The following is a 23,217-nucleotide window of genomic DNA, read 5'->3' on the forward strand; positions in this document are numbered from 1 at the left end:
GGTGGTGGTCGTCGTTCTTTATGAATCTTGGGAAGGGAATAGAAGTACGGCATCCTAGGTGTTTTTGTCACCAAAAAATCGGCTTCAGTCTTCGAAATCCAATTGTTGGTTTCAGCTTCGTCAACCATTGATGCAATGGTATTTTGTAAGCGTGAGGTGGAATCTATAGTGATGACTGGATAGAATTTCTTGTCAGAGAGTTATTCTGTGCATTGCAGATTATACCCTTCTTTGCTGAGTAGCACGATGCCTCCACCTTTGTCAGCAGGTTTTATTACTAATTCATCATTTTGTCGTAGTGTATCCAAAGGTCTTTGTTCAGAATTGGAGATGTTCATGAAGGGTTTTTTTATCTGGTCTTTGAGGCCTTCTACTTCCTTCATTATCGCTTGTTCGAAGGCTAAAATTTCCACTGGAACCTGGTGATTCATTGGGCAGAAGCTAGACCTGCGACAAAATGCCGTATCGCCGTCTCTAGTTGGTTTGTCTTGATTGTTAAAGAAGGCTTTCAGTTTGATTTTTCTGCAGAATTCAGCCATTTCACATTGGAGTTTAAAGGTGTCCAAGGGTGGCGTGGGGACATAGCTGAGACCTTTATTCAGAACATTTTCTTGTTCCCTTGTGAGTGTGATGTTAGTTAGGTTGAAGACGAGGTTGTTGCGCTGGTCCCTGGTTTTGCGCTCGTCATGCTCCAGGTGTGAACTTGGCGTTGTTGATCTGACCAGGTGACCCCTTTCCGTCTTGACCTGTAACAACCACCTTTTTTAGGGAGAGGATAGACCAACAGGTCTATCCTCTCCCTAAAAAAGGTGGTCTGTGTGTGTAATTCTGTCCCATATCCGACATAGCAAATACTGTTCAAAAAAGAACAAAGATGGGTCTATCGTCTTCAGACACATATACAAGGACTGAATGATAATATACCAAGGCTCAGTATCAAGAATTAATTGGATTAACAGATTATGTTCTGTCCCTCTCTCAGTAAAACTATATCAATGTAACTTTATTGATATTCATCAATTTGATATGGATGGAAGTTATACATGCTAGATATTCTCTTCTTTGTTGGGCATCCATTGTTTTAGAACAATTGTAAATTTGCAGTGTTCTTTAACAAATCTTGAATTTTTAATATTCCATCTTGCTGCTGAGACTAACGTACAGAATACATCTGCCTCTCCCTCTCTTTTTCATGATGAAACACTGCGAACCTCTTTTAATAATCTTTAATTCGCAGTGTTTTTAACAAACTTGAATTTGCAATGTTTTATCCCGTTGCTCTGACTAACGTATCAATGTCTCTGCCCTTCCACTTCGTGACGAAGCACTATGAAACAACTGGGCTTATGACACCTCATTCACAACACTATTTTGTGTTGGAAACAAAACACACCAGTGTAGATATATCTTTCTTGTTCCTCTTCTGAGTAGAGAGTGACCTTGAACCTTCAGGAATGCCCAATTCTAATTTGTGTCGTTCTCTTTTGCTGTTTAGGATAACGTACATATACCTCTGATTTTTCTCCCTTTTTATGACTAAATTTCAAGAAATGATTGTGCCAATGAAACTTTATTTGATAACATCACTTTGCTCAGGAAACGAGACACACTTGGGTTGATACACTCCTCCCCTCTGGACAGACGGTGACCCACCATAAGTCCGTTTTCTCTCTCTATGCCCTCTTCGTTTCCTTTATAAACATTGCTACACAGGTACCCGTAGTATTACCGGGTCAAAGAAGGCAGAGTCAGCACTGGTCACGTACCCACGCCGAAGAGGTAAGAGGAGGAAGAGGCCACACTTCAAACCGTAACGTATTTTGCCAAAACACTTTTCATGTATCCCTTTTCTCCCCCTTTTTCACTTAAAAGAGCGAGAGCGACCTCCTTAAGCACCCGCTGTAGCCCACAATACGGGACAACAGGTATGACCGTAATTATGATTCCTTCCCGTGCATGCCTTGATTTCCTACGTAATGCGCGTTTTCCCTCTTTTGGCCTCTCAATGCATAACTTTTGGCAGCTTAGCTCCAATTACTTTACCGGATTTGACACTAAGTCTTTTACGGGCACGACCCATACACCATGCGTTTTAACACACAAACTCCAAACATGCGCTGGTTTACCTCTCAAATTGATTTCCTTGTCCCCGCTATGTTTCCTAAATGGGTATTACCGTATGCACAACTTATCACTCTGACCTATCATGAGTAACAGAACACATGTATGCTAACTTAACGCGCTTCTCAATTGATGCTGTATTTGACTATTTATTTATTTATATGGAGTACTTGCCGTGGCCTGGGGCTTCCAACAAGCTTTTATATAAGAAACGAAGTTCATTAAGCAACATGTACAAAAAGAGATGTTGATGTCGTGTGGTCTTGGTATAATAACCTGTCTGCCTTTGTCTTAGTAACAATACTACGGGGTTAACAGCACATGCACTCCGGTGCTTGTTTTTTCACCTTACTCCTTAGGAGTTACTTTTTAAACATATGACAAAATGGATAGTGTGTCGTCTATTTCTTGCTGGAAGGAGAGACGAATTTTGCCATAAACAGTGGTTTTCGATTCAAGGCCACTCAACTCTGAAAAATTGCCATTTTTTAGTTGTTACAATATTTGACGCAACGAGCATTGTTTTTATATTATTTAGTACTTTTTACAGATCTAACATGACCTGTTTTCTGTTATTTCCCTCTACCCTTCCTCCCTAACCCTCCCTACTTTTTTCTGAATGATGAATATAGGTTCAAATTGAACAGACATACGTGGGATTATAAACGTCTCATCCCTTCTTCTTTTTCACTGGAGACCCCTTGAAAAGCCCACTTGACCCTTCGGGGCATTGAATAGGGCTGAAACATGTCGACCTTTTTTATGGACACTTTTTTATAGTGCACTAGACAGTAACTAGTCTTTGAGTGCACACCGAAGAACTATTAAAACCATCTCGAACCCAGTGTAATTAAAGACATTTTGCTGGCTCTACGAGATTTTTAACCATTTCAATTTTTTGTTCACCACACATCACCTCACTAAAAACTCACACATTTTTTATTTCTACGATCACTACTGAAACAACCAGTGGGACAACCTCCGGGTGGAGGAAGCATTGCATTAACCCAATGATGATGCGGTCACGTTGATAACAACGAAGCGGAGAACGAAAATATACCGCTTAATTCGATCTCTGTAATATGTGATTGAGGGTTTCTTAACAGTACTCAGTACTGTCTTTGCATACCCTGGTTCTTTTGGGACTAGTGATCCACTCTCCATTTGATATTTGTGATACTTGAGAAAAGGAAGCTGAGTGGATCAGAGCCTCTTCTTTCTCCCTCCAGTTTGATTTTTGAAGTACTTGAGCAGCGTACAGCTGTGGGAGTTTCCCCAAAACCTACTTGCTTTTTGTTATATACTCCTTCCCTGTTGAAGATAACCATGGCCGAGAACCTAGGTTTTAGTTATTCAACGGAAGAAATAAATGCAATTCTGTCCCTTCCCTCACTTTTGCAAGATAAAGATTTGACACAAACCCTGGCTCAAACCACCGATTGGGATGAACTGTCAGAAATCAAAAAAGAACAAGTACGTACAGCCATCCATGGCGTTATAATGACTGAATATCTACGTGCCAACGCGGCACCAAAAGGACTCTGAGTGAATAACGCCCCGCGAATCTTCCTACAAGACCTAGTCTTCCGTAAAGACTGGTCCTCCATCTCCTGGAAGTGTACAAGAGATTACTTAGTTCTGATAATTAAAACAGCAACGAGACTAACAGATGAACTCACGATTAAAATCCAAGTGATCGAGACAAAACTCAAGAACATGGTACATCTCACAGTATACAAAAAAAGATTGGAAGAAATTAATAAAGAAATTAATGAAACAAGAGATTACATCACACAAAACAAAATACAAAAACTCGAGAAGGACCTGAAGAAATTCTCAATGGAACGAATGCACCCTTACAGCGCAGAATATTATAAAGTCCCAGATGACAATTTTGACAACTCAAGTAACTCCAGTATAGGCTCCTCAACTAATGGCTCCGACTGGAGTGGTGAGGAGTTTTACACACCGAGAAGAAGCAGAGGCCAGTACAGACGCCAGAATAGAAGAAGACCCAATACCTGGTTTAATCCCTACTTCGGCGCACAACCACACCCAATACCTTTCCAAGCTTTCAACCCTAATCTTCCAGGCTGGGCCAATCCTTTCTACCCAGGCCCCCCACCCATGGGAACCCCAGATATGTCGGATATGGGACAGAATTACACACACAGACCACCTTTTTAGGGAGAGGTCAGACCAACAACAGGTCAAGACGGAAAGGGGTCACCTGGTCAGATCAACAACGCCAAGTTCACACCAGGAGCATGACGAGCGCAAAACCAGGGACCAGCGCAACAACCTCGTCTTCAACCTAACTAACATCACACTCACAAGGGAACAAGAAAATGTTCTGAATAAGGGTCTCAGCTATGTCCCCACGCCACCCTTGGACATCTTTAAACTCCAATGTGAAATGGCTGAATTCTGCAGAAAAATGAAACTGAAAGCCTTCTTTAACAATCAAGACGAACCAACTAGAGGCGGCGATACGGCATTTCGTCGTAGGTCTAACTTCTGCCCAATGAATCCTCAGGTTCCAGTGGAAATTTTAGCCTTCGAACAAGCGATAATGAAGGAAGTAGAAGGCCTCAAAGACCAGAGAAAAAAACCCTTCATGAACATCTCCAATTCTGAACAAAGAGCTTTGGATACACTACGACAAAATGATGAATTAGTAATAAAACCTGTTGACAAAGGTGGAGGCATCGTGCTACTCAGCAAAGAAGGGTATAATCTGCAATGCAAAGAATTACTCTCTGACAAGAAATTCCATCAAGTCATCACTATAGATCCCACCTCACGCTTACAAAATACCATTGCATCAATGGTTGACGAAGCTGAAACCAACAACTGGATTTCGAAGACTGAAGCTGATTTTTTGGTGACAAAAACACCTAGGATGCCGTACTTCTATTCCCTTCCCAAGATTCATAAAGAACGACGACCACCACCTGGACGCCCGATTGTCTCTGGGATATGTTCTCTCCTAGAACCTTTATCACAATTTGCTGACCACTATTTGAGACCACTAGTACAACAGACCCCTACCTACCTGAAAGATACCAAAGACCTTCTGAATCTCCTTCAAGACCAACACTATTCAGAAGATACTATGTTACTAGTTGGTCTAGATGTTGAAAGTTTGTACACCAGACTTCCACAACAAAAAACTCTTGAAACTTTAGAGACGTTACTGTTCAACCAGCAATGAGATTACAGAACACCGAGACATTTCATTCTCGAATGTTGCAGGTTAGCACTTACTGAGAATCACTTCGAGTACAATAAAACGATGTACAAACAGTGCCATGGTACTTCCATGGGGAGCACCTTTGCGTCGAGCGTAGCAGGGCTCTATGTCAGTGATTTTGAGGCTAACCACATTCATGATACTTCCAATCCTTTCCTGAGTCGCATCGTCTTCTGGAAACGCTATATCGACGACGTCCTTCTAATATGGGAAGGCAATAGGGAAAATCTGACTGAATTCCATCAATGGCTGAACACCAGAGACGAGTGGTTGAAGTTCACGTACACAGCAAGCCCCAATAAATTGGATTTTCTGGACGTCACAATCTTTATTGAAAATGACAGAATACAGACAAAAACTTACTTCAAACCCACTGCCAAAAATAGCCTTCTGTCATATAAAAGTTTCCATCCGCGCCCGATGAGAGAGAACCTCCCCTATGGGCAGTTTCTGAGACTGAGACGAAACTGTAGTAACATTCAAGACTACAAAATTCAAGCGAAGGAGCTCAGCGAGAAACTTCAAACCAGAGACTATCCTGCCAATACCATCAAAAGATGCCAAAAGAGGGCAAGAAACCAACAACGAGACACCCTCCTTGACACCACAGTTAAGGAACCAACAGCAGACCTGGTCACCTGCGTGAGTACCTATAGTACAGTATCAAATGACGTCAAAAAAATCATTAACAAGAACTGGAGAATCCTTACCTCTGGATCCCTCAAATGGCCAAAACCTAGGTTCTCAAACAAAAGAACCAGGAATTTGAAAGACTTACTAGTACACACAAGACCACCAGGAAAACCCGCCATTAGGGCTCCACATGGACTCTGGAATAACACACCAATAACTGGACATTTTCCATGTGGTTCTTGCTCCGTTTGTCACCGAACAACGGTGACTAAGACATTGCAACTGTCACCTAATTTAAAATGGACAATCAGATCTCACACCAAATGCAACACCACTCATGTCATCTACATGATTACCTGTCCTTGTGGTTTACGCTATATCGGAATGACGTGTCGCAAAGTCAAGCAGAGACTTTGTGAGCACAGGAGCACCGTCAAGTGCAAGAAGAGCACTACCAAGATGAGCACCCACTTTTTGGAGAGAGGACATACTGCCAATGACCTACAATGGGTTATTTTAGAGACCCTAACCGTCAAGAACAAGAATGCTGAAAAAATACTGTTCGAAAAAGAACAAAGATGGGTCTATCGTCTTCAGACACATATACAAGGACTGAATGATAATATACCATGGCTCAGTATCAAGAATTAATTGGATTAACATATTATGTTTTGTCCCTCTCTCCGTAAAACTATATCAATGTAACTTTATTGATATTCATCAATTTGATATGGATGGAAGTTATACATGCTAGATATTCTCTTCTTTGTTGGGCATCCATTATTATTGTAAATTCGCAGTGTTCTTTAACAAATCTTGAATTTTTAATATTCCATCTTGCTGCTGAGACTAACGTACAGAATACATCTGCCTCTCCCTCTCTTTTTCATGATGAAACACTGCGAAACTCTTTTAATAATCTTTAATTCGCAGTGTTTTTAACAAACTTGAATTTGCAATGTTTTATCCCGTTGCTCTGACTAACGTATCAATGTCTCTGCCCTTCCACTTCGTGACGAAGCACTATGAAACAACTGGGCTTATGACACCTCATTCACAACACTATTTTGTGTTGGAAACAAAACAAACCAGTGTAGATATATCTTTCTTGTTCCTCTTCTGAGTAGAGAGTGACCTTGAACCTTCAGGAATGCCCAATTCTAATTTGTGTCGTTCTCTTTTGCTGTTTAGGATAACGTACATATACCTCTGATTTTTCTCCCTCTTTATGACTAAATATCAAGAAATGATTTTGCCAATGAAACTTTATTTTATAACATCACTTTGCTCAGGAAACGAGACACACTTGGGGTGATACACTCGCCCCCTCTGGACAGACGGTGACCCACCATAAGTCCGTTTTCTCTCTCTATGCCCTCTTCGTTTCCTTTATAAACCTTGCTACACAGGTACCCGTAGTATTACCGGGTCAAAGAAGGCAGAGTCAGCACTGGTCACGTACCCACGCCGAAGAGGTAAGAGGAGGAAGAGGCCACACTTCAAACCGTAACGTATTTTGCCAAAACACTTTTCATGTATCCCTTTTCTCCCCCTTTTTCACCTAAAAGAGCGAGAGCGACCTCCTTAAGCACCCGCTGTAGCCCACAATACGGGACAACCGGTATGACCGTAATTATGATTCCTTCCCGTGCATGCCTTGATTTCCTACGTAACACGCGTTTTCCCTCTTTTGGCCTCTCAATGCATAATTTTTGGCAGCTTAGCTCCAATTACTTTACCGGATTTGACACTTAGGTGCCGATTACGATCCTGTAAAAACCGGGTACGAACCGTCGGACGGAGCATATTCTCCGTCCGACGCGTACCCGGTCGTAACAATATACAAACATGGAATTACGATTCGCACGGAAACTCAATTTCCGTACGAATCGTACAAAACCCCGACCGACGAAAATAAACATACAAATGTGATCCGGGAAAGCGCCGACGTGACGTCGGGACGCACGCAGCCTGCCATTCACGAACCAGGAATTACGATTCGCACCGACGTCATCCCGCACGGTGAATATTTTCCGGCTGCCAAAAACTGCCGGGAAATCAGGACGACGCGAACAAGGAGTACCTGTACGTGACGGACAGACATGGACCCGAACCTAAGTGTCATTCCGGCCCTCATAGCAGTCGACCTCCTCTACAGGTTCAGACGCAGACGCCGCAGAAGGTCAGAACAACAAAGGGAGAGGGGAAAGGGGGGGGCAGGACCAGGGGCAGGCCACAAAACCCCCACCAAACTCACACAGCACCCATGCCCTGGACATACCTGACCCCCAGGCCCTGGTCACCACGAGGGGGTGGGGGCATGTCCAGCAAAGCCAGCGTCCGCCACAATGGAAGTGCCTGACGACGCGAACCGGCAACACAACAATACAGGTTCGTCCCGTACCCACGCCTTAAGAGCGTTGGTACGAGTCGTACCACGCCCACACCTACATCATCCCAACAATGGCGGGATGGCTGTACCCATGTGGCAAAGGCCTGGGTACGGCCCGCACAAGCACCACATAGCGTGGGGACGCATATGTACGACCCGTACCCCCACACGCGTACGTATGGAGCGTACCCCCCACCCCAACAGTGTAAGTACGACCTGTACCCTCACACGCGTACGTATGAAGCGTACCCCCCACCCCAACAGTGTAAGTACGACCCGTACCCTCACACGCGTACGTATGGAGCGTACCCCCCACCCCAACAGTGTAAGTACGACCCGTACCCTCACACGCGTACGTATGGAGCGTACCCCCCACCCCAACAGTGTAAGTATGACCCGTACCCTCACACGCGTACGTATGGAGCATAACCCCCCAACAGTGTAAGTACGACCCGTACCCTCACACGCGTACGTATGGAGCGTACCCCCAACCCAACAGTGTAAGTATGACCCGTACCCTCACACGCGTACGTATGGAGCGTACCCCCCACCCCAATAGTGTAAGTACGACCCTTACCCTCACACGCGTACGTATGGAGCGTACCCCCCACCCCAACAGTGTAAGTACGACCCGTACCCTCACACGCGTACGTATGGAGCGTAACCCCCACCCCAACAGTGTAAGTATGACCCGTACCCTCACACGCGTACGTATGGAGCGTACCCCCCACCCCAACAGTGTAAGTACGACCCGTACCCTCACATGCGTACATATGGAGCGTACCCCCCGCCCCAACAGTGTAAGTATGACCCGTACCCTCACCCGCTATGCATGGAGCGTACCCCCACCCCGACCGTGTATGTACGACACGTACCCCCCCCTCGTATGCATGCAGCTAACCCACACCCGTGTATGTCCTAAGCGTACAAATCGTGAAATAGGAGGGGTGTGTGCAGAGTCCTCCCAGCAGTGCCCAGAGACAGGAGGGGTGGGTGCAGAGTCCTCCCAGCAGTGCCCAGACACAAGAGGGGTGGGTGCAGAGTCCTCCCAGCAGTGCCCAGACACAGGAGGGGTGGGTGCAGAGTCCTCCCAGCAGTGCCCAGACACAGGAGGGGTGTGTGCAGAGTCCTCCCAGCAGTGGCCAGAGACAGGAGGGGTGGGTGCAGAGTCCTCCCAGCAGTGCCCAGAGACAGGAGGGGTGGGTGCAGAGTCCTCCCAGCAGTGCCCAGAGACAGGAGGGGTGGGTGCCTAACACTCCCAGCAGTGCCCAGAGACAGGAGGGGTGGGTGCAGAGTCCTCCCAGCAGTGCCCAGAGACAGGAGGGGTGGGTGCCTAACACTCCCAGCAGTGCCCAGACACAGGAGGGGTGGGTGCCTAACACTCCCAGCAGTGCCCAGACACAGGAGGGGTGGGTGCAGAGTCCTCCCAGCAGTGCCCAGAGACAGGAGGGGTGGGTGCAGAGTCCTCCCAGCAGTGCGCAGAGACAGGAGGGGTGGGTGCCTAACACTCCCAGCAGTGCCCAGAGACAGGAGGGGTGGGTGCAGAGTCCTCCCAGCAGTGCCCAGAGACAGGAGGGGTGGGTGCAAAGTCCTCCCAGCAGTGCCCAGAGACAGGAGGGGTGGGTGCAGAGTCCTCCCAGCATTGCCCAGACAGAGGAGAGGTGTGTGCCTAACACTCCCAGCAGTGCCCAGACACAGGAGGGGTGGGTGCCTATCACTCCCAGCAGTGCCCAGAGTCAGGAGGGGTGGGTGCAGAGTCCTCCCAGCAGTGCCCAGACACAGGAGGGGTGGGTGCAGAGTCCTCCCAGCAGTGCCCAGAGACAGGAGGGGTGGGTGCAGAGTCCTCCCAGCAGTGCCCAGACACAGGAGGGGTGGGTGCAGAGTCCTCCCAGCAGTGCCCAGAGACAGGAGGGGTGGGTGCAGAGTCCTCCCAGCAGTGCCCAGAGACAGGAGGGGTGGGTGCAGAGTCCTCCCAGCAGTGCCCAGATGCAGGAGGGGTGGATGCTTAACACTCACAGCAGTGCCCCTGCAAAGAAAAGTGTGGAGTACCCACAGATCCAATGCCCACAAATGTCAGTCAGGTGCACAAAGATCCTGCAGTACATGTACCACATGTGTGCGAGGCTGGGAGTATACACATGCATAGCGCCAAAAAGAAAACATGTACACATGAAGTCATGGCAACAGTCTACATACACAAGTACAGTGACCACCAAGGATGCCACGAATGATGCAGGTGGAGACATCGCTCCGCATGCATGTGCAAAGTTGAAGGAGTCCCTCACACCCCCAGCTGATGTAGACACAGCTCAGCACCACATAGTGGAAACACCCTGCAGGGAAGATGTCAGGTTACACAGAGGAAGGAACACACCTTGGGACAATTTCACCATGCAGTAACTGCTTACATGAACAAAGACACTTAGCTGACACCTTGTGATGGCACACAGATACCAGGGTCCCCCCTATGACCAGCACACTATTACATTTCCCACACACCCATCACATGTTCACCACCCAAAATCATGTAGCAGTCCCACCAACAGCAATACCAGAAAAGCAGTAGTGATCTAAGGAAAAAAAAAGTGGCTTTATTCAGCATTACCAAAAATGTTTGTGTGGATAAAGTTCAATATTTACAAAGCCCATAGGGCAGTCCATGAGTCACAGCTGGATGGGGGACACAGTGGGACGCGTGTCCCCTAGCTAGCCTGCACAGTCAGACTCCTTCGTCTTCCACAGCGGGGAGGGCATCATGTGGGGGGGAATGACCAGGCACCGCAGGGACATGAGGGCGAAGGGTAGGCGTTGTGGGTGCAGGGATGGAGGACTCCACCACAGGGGGTGGGGCAGGGCCAAAGGCGGAGGCCAGGATCTCGCTGCACACCTTAGCAAGGTCCTCCAGCGTCTCCCCTGCACCCGAAGGAACCACAGGCCCCAAGGAGGGGGGGGGCGGAGGGATGGGTCGCAGCACCACTGGGGGAGGGTGTGGAGAGGGGGGGACTCAACCACCCTGACCGGGGACTCCCTTGACCGCTTGCGGGGTGGTGTCACAGTGGGGCTCAAGGACAGAGCGGCCATGAAGGAGTCCTTGCCGGATATGTGGCCAGGAGAGCTGAGGGGAGGGGATTTGGAGGGAGTGGATTGGGTGGAATGCGGACTCCCACTCTGGCTGCATGACTTGCGTTTGCCCCCCGATCCAGTGGGTGTGCCTACTTCACCCTGTGTGTGCGTGCCAGGAGGTGTGCGCTTTGCCTTCCCTGCTGGTGTGGTGCCTGTGTCTGGTGGGGTGGGTGCATGCTGACGTCTGGGTGTACGTGGGACAGGCATGGGAGTGGGAAGTGTGGATGGGGCAGGGGTAGGGGGTGAGACGTAGCGCTGCAGGAGACCCACTGCTGCAGTCAGTGTTGAGTCTATGGACCTCAGCAACTGGCGATGGTCAGCCTGCAATGAAAAAATGCCCTCCAAGTATGCCTCCATGTTGTGCAGCACTTGGCTGTGGCCATGGAGGACATTAAGGATCGCAGCCTGACCAGCCTGCAACTGCCGCTGGATGTTCACAGACTCAGCATTGGCGGCAGCAGTGGAGACAGGGGCAGGGGGTGCGGTGCCTGGCAGGAAGGAGACATGTGGTGACCGGGCACGCTGGGAAGGGACACAAGCAAGTGGGAGGCGGCTGATGGCAATGGAGGGGGTGGGGTGCGATGTTGTGCCGCTGTCAGCTGGTGGTGCAGCCTCCGCCCACTCGGAGAGATCATCTTCGGACCCGTCAGCTTCATATTCAGTTGTGCCAGTGGACAGGTCCTCGGCCTCACTCTCCTCCGCCTCTGTACCACTCAATGTGCCAGGCACGATGTCAACGCTGGCACTTGTGCTCGGTCCCTCCGCCCCGTCTGTGCTCATGTCTCCCTCCGTGTCCCCCGACGATGCTGTGGGCAAGGTGAAGAGACAGCAATTAATCACACACCTGTATACATATGTCACATGAGTCCAATCTACATAGGTAACAGTGCATAGCCTGCAAAGAAAGATCAGTAACACCTACAAAACAAGGTACAGATGTAGGGCATGCAACACACAGTTGGTTGACCCACCATGCCAATGAGAATCCATGGAGAGCATGACACAATAGCAAATGACATGAAATGGAGTTTGACATAGGAGCCAGGCCCTGGGGACAATCCAGCACTGCATCTGCACCACACAGCGTTGCCGAAAATAGGGATGAGGAGGGACCATATCCATGAACTTGAGGCACATGCTGCATAGGTAATACTGAAAACATGCCCACCATGACTGGCTCACTGCACCTTGAGTGTATGTCCAGACAAACATCACACACTGGCCAGACCTAGCAAGGAGAACTCTGGTTTTGACATGTAGGCTTGGCCCGCACCAACCACCCCCTACATGAGTCAATTTGTTGAGACACAGGTGACACTTACATCTCTTAGTCTGGGTGAAATACACAGGGGCTGCATAAATGCAAGATTGGACGCCAAATACCCAAGGTGCGCCTGTCCAAATAATCATGTACAATTGGCCACCATCAGATGATTGTAACAAGACACACAGGCACTGGCCACCGTGAGTATGAACAAGGAAAATCAGGTCAGGCTGTACAGTGGACACTTGTACTACATTTTACGTCATTATACATGGCGCCAGGGGACAATGGCACAGAGCACAACCTATGCTGTAGACACTGAGAGTGTCCACGTTTTGTGATGACAGACATGACACCTAGGAAAATATGACCCAGGGGACAGTAGTGGCCACACAACTCCATGGTCCTGAATGGGAATGACTGCAACACACGCCACCATCCCTGCACCATGCGTATCGCACACTCATGCACATCATGTCACAGGCCACAACATAGGACATGCGCGCTTTAAGGCATTACACTTGAGAGACTAACTCCCATGTCTGGACTCAGCATCAGTGCCAACTGACATGGGACCCACATGTACTGAACTGGACAGGGCACAGGCAAGGTCCTAAAACCTGTTACACACCACCCCCACACATGATGCTACAGGCATTGTTCACGTGGATAAAGTGCCAGCCTAGATAACCTTGTGAAGGAGTGACTACACACAGACCAGGGAACACATTGCAAGGAGGGGAAGGGAGGCAGGAGAGCACCGCTATACTGTGGGTAACTGGATCTGCACAGCACCTTTAAACCCTGGCAGTGTATCCATGCAACTGTGCACTTACAAATGCTGGTGACACACAACAAACACACATGTACCTACCCCCTTCCTGCTGCTGCTTCTCCTGTAAGCGCCTGTCCAAGTCTGAAAAGACCACCGCCAGCACACGCTTGTGGATGTGGGTCAGACGGCGGCGCCCGCGGTTCTTATGGGTCTTAGGTGAGTCCCCCAGCAGGACCCGTGTGATCCTCCGAGTCCAGCACCGGATATCCTGCCAGCGTTTCCTCACCTGGGGCAGGCGCCGCTTGCGACCATCCGCACTCCTCACGGCACTGACAGCGGTCAGCCATATCTGATTCTTGGCAGAGGCGCCTACCTGTGAGGATGAACAAGTGACACTACATCAATACACCAGGCACATGTCACAGAGAGACATATTTGAACAAAATTGCTGTTTACAACAATGCATAGTATGCATCCAACGCATTGCACCTTTGTCATAGGGACATGATCCTCTGGGGAAGGGCTAAAGCAGTACGTGCCATTGAAAGTACACAGGTGGAATGAGGGCAACCACACAATCAATGATCCAGGCTCACACTGTGCATCACAAGCTACACCAGGATTATGTGCAGCACCTCAAAGCAGTCACATGCCACAGGCCACTGACGCTACCGCAGCAGAGTACACAGACACACACAGGCACAGGCATTTGCCATTGCCAAATGCAGCGACAAACCACACTCTGCACATGTGCCACTAGACGGGGGGGCTCACAGGTGTGGGGCTGGCTCTGCACGTCAGACACACAGCACTACTCCCTGCTCACATCACATGGGTAGGGTATCTCCATCCCTCATGCAGCCCGGGTGCTACACTCCACATATGCACCCACCCACATGACAGGGGACTTACACACACACACATGTCCTGGGTCCGAACACATCATGTGGACACTCTCAGCACAGGTACACAGAACTAACACACATCTGTGGGTACAGTCACCTGTCACACTGGGCTGACCACATAATCACATGAGGACTGTAGAGGCTACATTCCCAGGAGGACAAGACAGGCAGATTGTGGCATGCACCATGCAGTGATTGTCACAGTAAACCCAATGCAAGTGAGGACGGCAGACATGCACCACTGCATGTTCTGGCTGGGAGACATCAGGCAGTCCCCCCCTGGGACCCCCCCTACAGTACATAGCATGTGTGAGACACTTGGACACAATGGCAGAAGTCACAGTCACAAAAAAGGGACACAGTCTGTGCTAGTGGACTCTGCACTCACCTGATACCCTGGTCGCCCATACAGAAGGGGGTACTGTGGGAGGATCACATCCAGCAAAGCCAGGTTCTCCTCCAGGGTGAAAGGATGTGACCTCTCCACAGACCTTGACATGGTTCCAGGGAATCAGTAGCAGCAGCTGGGTCGTCGAATACAAAGATGTGCAGGCAAGTGCTCCCTCATGGGACCTGGCTGCCTTATATCTGCCTTGCTGGCCTGTTTCATGCACAGGAGTACAGAGTGATTGGTCACTCACATTTGCATCCTATGTTTCCTCCAATCCCTTCAAACCTAGCACAGTCAGTGGGTTCTTATTGTGTTTTTTTCTTCAGCATGATGTCACCTCCAGAACCACATTGCAACAAAGTAGATTCATTCAAACTGACTACTGCTGTGCACCTGTTTGAATAAATTCAAACTTTAAACTGGGTCTCCATGACAACCAGCATGCATGTAGGCCTTAATACTTGTCCCTCATGTGTCCCCTATGTAATTTGGAGCTCCACACACAGGTACGGTGCGTCCCGGGGCCCTAGGGCACCCCAAAGGCATGTCAACGGCCCGTACAGGCGTGTGTACGGTCCGTATAACTATGGGTGTTCTCGCGTATGCGTACTCATAGTGGTACGGACCCTACACGCGTGCGTACGCTCACTTTCACTATGAGTATGCACACGCGAGAACACCCATAGTGATACGGACCGTACACGCGTGCGTACGCTCACCTTCACTATGGGTGTCCTCGCGTATGCGTACTCATAGTGGTACGGAACGTACACGCGTGCGTACGCTCACTTTCACTATGAGTACGCATACGCGAGAACACCCATAGTGGTACGGACCGTACACGCGTGCGTACGCTCACCTTCACTATGGGTGTTCTCGCGTATGCATACTCATAGTGATAGTGAGCGTACAGGCGTGTGTACGGTCCGTACCACTATGGGTGTTCCCGCGTATGCGTACTCATGGTGGTACGGAGCGTACACATGCCTGTACGCTCACTATCACTATGAGTACGCATACGCGAGAACACCCATAGTGAGACGGGGCGTACACGCGTGTGTACGCTCCGTACCACTATGGGTGTTCTCGCGTATGCGTACTCATAGTGATACGGACCGTACACACGCCTGTATGCTCACTATCACTATGGGTGTTCTCGCGTATGCGTACCCATAGTGATACGGACCGTACACACGCCTGTACGCTCACTATCACTATGGGTGTTCTCGCGTATGCGTACCCATAGTGATACGGACCGTACACGCGTGCGTACGCGCACTATCACTATGGGTACACATAAGGCAGCACTCCCATAGTGATACGGGAACGTCCACAGGCCCTCTTTGCGAAAGTACGGTGCTTTTCACACATCACAGTGGTGACAGGCAGCACACAGGAAGGAATAGGGCTGACATACTTGTCCATGGATGGACATCAAGGAATTGTCTGGGCAGTACTACATGTGTGGGGCACAGGTGTAAAAGGCTGTGATGTGGCACATTACTCCTGAGTCGAGAAGGCACCAGATGTATGATGAGATGTGTACACATGTAATGTGTGACGGTGCAATGTGTGCCAGGCATGCCCTTGACTCCTTTGACATGTGTGCATGTCGTACTGCACACTTGGGATGAGCGTCACTGGCATGGCACAGACAACAACACACGCAAGTGTCCCCTGAGGCCCGGTACAGGGGTTACCACACCTGACATGTCACTACCCACGGTGCACGATGTGACTATGTCATGTATGTGTGGGGGGTTCCCATTAGGTTGATGTTGGAGCTCCCTCAAAAGCAGCAGCTGTTGCAGCAACCAACATGTGTCTGTGTGTAGATTGACATGGCACACTGTTCCGCACACCATGCCACATGCGGTATCGGATGTGAGGTGCGTATGTATGCATGGGACACGGAGTAGCGGAACAAGGACATATCTGCATCCTCTCTATGAATGTGTGGTGAGTCATCACATGTACACCTTCATGGCAAGGTGTGTGGGCTGTCCTAGTGTAATGTTATGTGACCTGTGGCTCTAGTGTTCCGCTACCAGTCTCTGCAATCGACATCCTACTTCTGCTGATGTGTGGATGTATGTCACTCCTGTGTTGCGTCTGGCTGTTCACTTACACTGGGACACAGCTAATCCCATGCCATGGCATGTGGAGGTTCACAATCTCCGTGTGTAGCTGGGTCTTGGTAGGAGTGTCACCTGGCAGCCATACATGTCCAGGGCATGTGGCACATACCTGACTTGTCACTTCCAAATTACTGCAGAGCGCCGCCTCTTCCCCGACCAATTCCGGACTTGGCTGCCATGCGGGAGAATGACTGTATCCGGTGCTACCGCTTCCCCCAACCGTTGATTCTGGAGTTGACGGCGAGACTGGCACCACACCTGCAACCGCTGCACAGGTATCCTACGGCACTGACACCCAAGCAAAGGTAATGGCAGCCATACATTTTCTTGCCACTGGTACCTTTCAAAATACCATAGCTCATGTTAGTGGCATGTCCCAGAGCATGTTCTGCCGTGTGCTGCATGATTTCTTAGAGGCCATGTTGATTCACCTGGATGACTTCATCCATTTCCCAACCCCTGAAATGTTGACTGAGGTCAAGCGTGGATTCTATGCCCTGGAAGGGATGCCCCATGTCATTGGGTCCATAGATGGGACACATGTGGCTTTGGTACCACCACAGGCACAGGAGGTAGCGTACAGGAATCGCAAGCACTAGCACTCCATCAATGCCCTTGTGGTGTGTCTGTCCAACATGGTGATTTCACATGTCTGTGCTCGTTTTCCAGGATCAGCACACGATGCCTACATCATGAGGCGTAGCAGGATGCCTGAAATGATGACGCAGCTGCGCAACGAACGAGCATGTGTTGTTGGTGGGTACAGTCTGTCTGTCCTGTATTTTGCGTAGACTTCCAGCATGACAGCTTCTCCTGTCCTACTTATGTCCATGTGCTTTCCATGTAGGGGACGCTGGCTATCCCAACATGCCATGGCTGATCACACCTCTCCGCAACCCCATCACGCCGGCCCAGCTCCGCTACAACACCGCCCATGGCCGGACAAGGCGAGTGATAGAGAGGATGTTTGGCCTCCTGAAGAGCCGATTCCGATGCCTCCACAAGACCGGCGGCGCGCTCCCATATGCCCCGGCGAAGGTCTGAAAAATCTTCATGGTCTGCTGCATGCTGCACAACATGGCAGTTGAGAAAGCTGTGCCACTCATCCTGGATCAAGATGATCAGGACCATCCACCCGTGGAGGACGAAGGTCTTGGCAATGGGGCTAGTGATGTGGAGGACGTGGTACCGCAAGAGGACATCCGGACTCGGCTCATACGCGACTCCTTTGCTTAGTGGTGGGTACCAGTGTCTGTGTGTGCACGCATTGGTCCCCGTGTGGCATGTGTTGCGATGTGTGTGTCCATCTGCATGTATGCCACGTGAGTCAGAGGTGTGTGTGGATGTGTCACTGGAGTGATGGTGGCAGTGATGTGTATTTCCCCAGTCATAATTGTGACCTGGCATGTTGTCATCCTTACATGTGTCGAGTACATGCACATGCAAGTGGCTCTGCTTTTTGTGGCTGACTTCTTGTGTGTCTCTCATCCCCAGGTACTTGCGCATGCCGTCTGCTGGTTGCATTGTTGTGGCACTGCTATTCCTCATGGACACGTCATTGTGTGCTGACTCAGCGTTACACGCACGGACGAGTTTGGAAGTCTCCTTAGGGTAAGGGATGCATCAGGGGTGTATTGGGTGTGGCAGTTGTTCACGATGTATGCACACTGCCCCTGTCGATGTTTGGTTCCTCTGCAGACATGTCGCCTCACCATGGTACACATTACATGCAGCTGGGTACACCTGAATAGATGGTCAGACTTGCTGACAGTCATCAGTGATGGGATTGTGGAATGTGATGATGGCATCAATGTGTGTTACACTGCCCTCGGACACATACGGTTTGCCTTGGCTTGACATGCTGTGGGACTTCCACATCAGCGGATCAATGGTGTATGGCAGTCTCTCCGTGAGCAGCAGGGGGTGTTTAGCTGTTAGCCGACACTTGTGTGCCAGTTCCATGGCTATCACGCATTTGGGCTGCAGAAGGGGGGTTCCAGTGTTGGACCCACATGTTAAGCCACATGACCCGTTCATGTGTACTCCGAGTTGCCTCTGCAATCCCGAATACATGACTAATAAAGGTGTCCCTATGCCTCCAAGGTGCCTTTTCTCAGTCAATGCTGGTGTGTTGCCACAGTGCTTCCGGCATGTCTGGCATGGTTTTCCGTGATAGTGGCTATGTGTCTATGTGTAGAGTAGCAAGATGCAAGCTGTTTGTGTGGGATTAGACTCTGTATTGTGCATGTAGTCAATGACTGTGTGGGTATTGTGACATGTGCCATCCCCATGCATCCAACGTTGGCCAGTTCACCATTCACTGCATCCACCTGACTCAAGCTTGCAGGACATGGTTCTGCCACCTGTCCACACATACCTGGGTGCCCCCCAGGACACTCCACATGATCCCTGACCTCTGCGCATGGCTGTCGCTGTACTCAATATGTCTGTCGGCACGGTTGTGCGGCCACCCCCTCAGCTGGTTGGGCCCATCAGAGGTGTGTATGGTGCTCCATGTCTGTCTTGCCTAATACAATGTGACTCATGTGTGTCCTGTGCCAGACTCAGGCCCCAGGGTGTGGATGGTTGCAGTCAAATGAGAACTCAGGCATAGTTAGACTTTACAAGACACATGTAAGGTAATAATGCAATCAGTAGGCATCTTCTCTTTATGGTGTGACTTTTTTATTTTGGTTGGGGTAGGGGGGGGGTTTGACATGAGGGGCTTTCCGGGTGTGTGGAATCCAAAGTTCACTAGGGGAGTTGGTGTCCTTGCCATTTGAAATCCTCAGAGTCCATGCCACAGTCTTTGTCAACATTGGTCAGACAGTGACCAGCAAGTCCATGTGGCAGAGAATGTCTTTTGATGCTGTGCTGCTGTTGCTCCAGTGGGCCAGGTGCCAGGCCAGGTGTCCTGGGAGATGGTGCTGTTGCGCCGACCCTCACGGTCTTTTCCGTGGACGACCCGCCCTCCTGCGGGGACCATCAGAAGCAGGCCGTGACGATGTTTGGGATGCTCCGTCGGATGTCTCCTCCTCCTCCTCATCCCTCCCTGTGGGTGGTGATGTTCTACGCCTTCTGGCACAGGGAGGGTTACCCATGTTGTCGGCCATCCGACGGAGTGTACTGTGAATTCCCGTGAACACCGTCACGAGCTCAGCCTGTCTGTCCTCCATCCTCCGTTGGTGTTGCAGTAGACAGGCATGTTGCTCCGCATGTTGCTGGGCCTGCTGGGTCTTGATCTCATCGAGGGTCCCCTTCATATCGTTGAGGGTGGACACAACCTGGGCCATGCCCGTGGTGTCCTGCCGGTATGTGTCCAGGATGTTTCGGACATGGGAATATACCGGTTCCCCAGCCAACCGGTCAGGCTCGCGCCTCCGCTGTCCTCCACTCCCACCACCCCTGCCCACTTGCACCTGGCCTGCCCTTGTGGGCACATCGGGTCTCCGGGACCCCTGAGGGGTGGCATTGGCGTTGTCGCCTGCCTCCTCCTAGGTGCCCGGGACACCGTGTCCCTCCTGGCCAGCCTGGCTGCATTGTGGTAGTGGGGCAGGGATCCTGGGTGTCTCCTGGGATGTGGCAGGAGTGGGGGTGGTGGTTGGCCCAGTTGTACCTGACGCAGGTGCTGCAGGTCGTTGGATACCAGAGGGGCCAGGTTGGTCGGGGTCGGGTTCGTCCACAGAGTGGTGAGAGTCGTCGCTGTCTGTGGCTCCGTCATCCCGCCGAGCCGGGTCCTGTGAGTCTTCCCCCCCAGTGTTGGGGGGTGATCCACGACGTTGACCTGTGTGTGAGAGAGACAATGTTAATTTTGTTCCATGCAACATCCATGTCTCATTGGTTTCAAAGTTGGCACATTTCCTCTGGGAATTTGGATATGTCTTGCATTCCACTCACAGTGCACTTGTGCATGGGTATGTCCCTTGGGCACAGCTGTTGCAACTTTACCTATGTGTGGCACAGTATTACTTGCTGCGTCAATTGTGACTGCAGTCAGCAGTGGAGTGAGCAGGTGTGGCAAGCCATGCATTGGCGCCTTCCGTGTAGCACTGTACGTGTGCACATGGAGTGGTTCCACACACTTATATGATGCAGGTAGCTGTCGTTGTGGTCGTGCACAGGTTGTGACATGGCCCTGTGTTTTGCCATGGAGAAGAGGGGGGGTTCTGGCATGGGCCACCCTTGTCTACATGCACGCAGTCCACCTGCTGATGAGCAGACATTCCCACACACCACAAGGCTGATTTGCTCTCCCTGTGTGTCCCTTTCTCGCTCCCTCTCTGTCCCCCTCTCCCTCCCTCTGTGTGTCAGCCTCCTCCCTCTGTCCGTCTCCCTGTGTCTCCCTCCCTCTCTGTCCCCCTCTCCCTCCCTCTGTGTGTCAGCCTCCTCCCTCTGTCCGTCTCCCTGTGTCTCCCTCCCTCTCTGTCCCCCTCTCCCTCCCTCTGTGTGTCAGCCTCCTCCCTCTGTCCGTCTCCCTGTGTCTCCCTCCCTCTCTGTCCCCCTCTCCCTCCCTCCGTGTGTCAGCCTCCTCCCTCTGTCCGTCTCCCTGTGTCTCCCTCCCTCTCTGTCCCTCTCTCCCTCCCTCCGTGTGTCAGCCTCCTCCCTCTGTCCGTCTCCCTGTGTCTCCATCCCTCTCTGTCCCCCTCTCCCTCCCTCCGTGTGTCAGCCTCCTCCCTCTGTCCGTCTCCCTGTGTCTCCCTCCCTCTCTGTCCCCCTCTCCCTCCCTCTGTGTGTCACCCTCTGTCACCTCAGCCCAGCTTCCTGGGCACAGACTGTTAGCAGATCTTTGAATGGCCCTTGGATTGTTGATGTGAGTTTGTTTCTGATCTCCAGGCACCCATTGGGTGTAGTGTGTGTGTCTGCACTGCTGCTGTGGTGGTGTGTGCTGCCACTCTTTCACAGTGTTGGCTGTTCATTAGCTGCTGTCATGTGCAAGAACGTGCCGTCACCCCCATGTGTTGATGCAAGGCGTCCGCCATTTGCTGGCGAGTCTTTCCTGTGTGGGGACACACTGTTTGTCTGGCTGTGACCTAGGCCATATGGGCAGAGGGCATTGTTGTCTGCTTCTGAGTTGCACTATGTGATTTTTGGGGCCCACACTCCCGCCATCCGGGTTACCGTGTCTTGTGTTGGTGTTTTCTGTGGCCTGTGACTTGACATTGTCCAGCTGGGTGCATGGGGCATGGTGGCGCTAGTGGCATGTGCGTGTTCATGGAGTGTGGTTGAGTCATGCGATAGCTTGGGGTGGTTGCGTGCCTGTTTGTGAGTTTGGTTGTGGATGACGTTCCCCCCATGTGAGGTGAGTTGCTTGTGTACTCACCCGGGTCTCGGAGTCCGTCTAATCCGTCCACTGCCACCACCGGCAGTATGGCCATCACCCTCTCCTCCCAGGGATGGTATTGTACGCGTCTGCGGGGCGGCCCTCCTCCAGTGACGTTGGCCTGGTTGTGTTCGTCCGTCATTTTGGCTCGGACCCTCCTCCGCAGATCGTACCACCTGGCTTGGCATTCATGCCTGGTCCTTCTGGTGTCCGCAACAGCATTCACAGCATCGACGATGGTCTGCCACATGGATGTTTTTTCTGAAATGCTGGTCTGTCTGACCAATGTTCCAAAGAGGTGTGGCTCAACTCTGAGGATTTCATCGACAAGGACCTCCAACTCTCGGCTAGTGAACTTTGGATTCTTGTTAGTGGGCATGGTGAGGGGTGTGGGTGTGGATGGTGGGGGGGGTGTGTGGATGGTTGTGGGTGTGTGGGTGTGGTTGTGCAGGTGTGTGTGTGAATGTGATGTGGGGGTGTTTGTGAAGGTGTGTGTGTGAAGGTGTACAAGTGTAAGGTGTGGTAAAGCTTCTAGTATGGTGCTGTAGGTTGTCTGTGGGGTCTGTCAGCAGTGAGTGTGTTGCAAAGGCTCATGGTTTGTGTGTGTGAGCCCTTTTTATTGGTCCATTGGTGGGTGTGGCTGTGTTTGAACTTTGGGTGGGTGTTTTATAAGGAGTGGTTGTGTTTTGGGCCTCTGTTTTGGATTTTGGCAGTTGCAGGTCAGTGATTGTGTTGTTTTTGAGCTTGTTGGACATGTGTAGTGGATTTGTGCCATTCGAATGGTGTATTCTTGTGTTGTTTTGCTTTGTCCTGGTTGTGTACGTGCGTTTTTAGCGTGTGTACGGTGTGTACTTCGGGCATTTTGTTGTACAGTGCTGTCCTTGTGTCTGGCTTGGTACGAC

The sequence above is a fragment of the Triturus cristatus genome, chromosome 6 (genome assembly GCF_964204655.1).
Source record: "Triturus cristatus chromosome 6, aTriCri1.1, whole genome shotgun sequence".
NCBI classification, from domain to species: domain Eukaryota; kingdom Metazoa; phylum Chordata; class Amphibia; order Caudata; family Salamandridae; genus Triturus; species Triturus cristatus.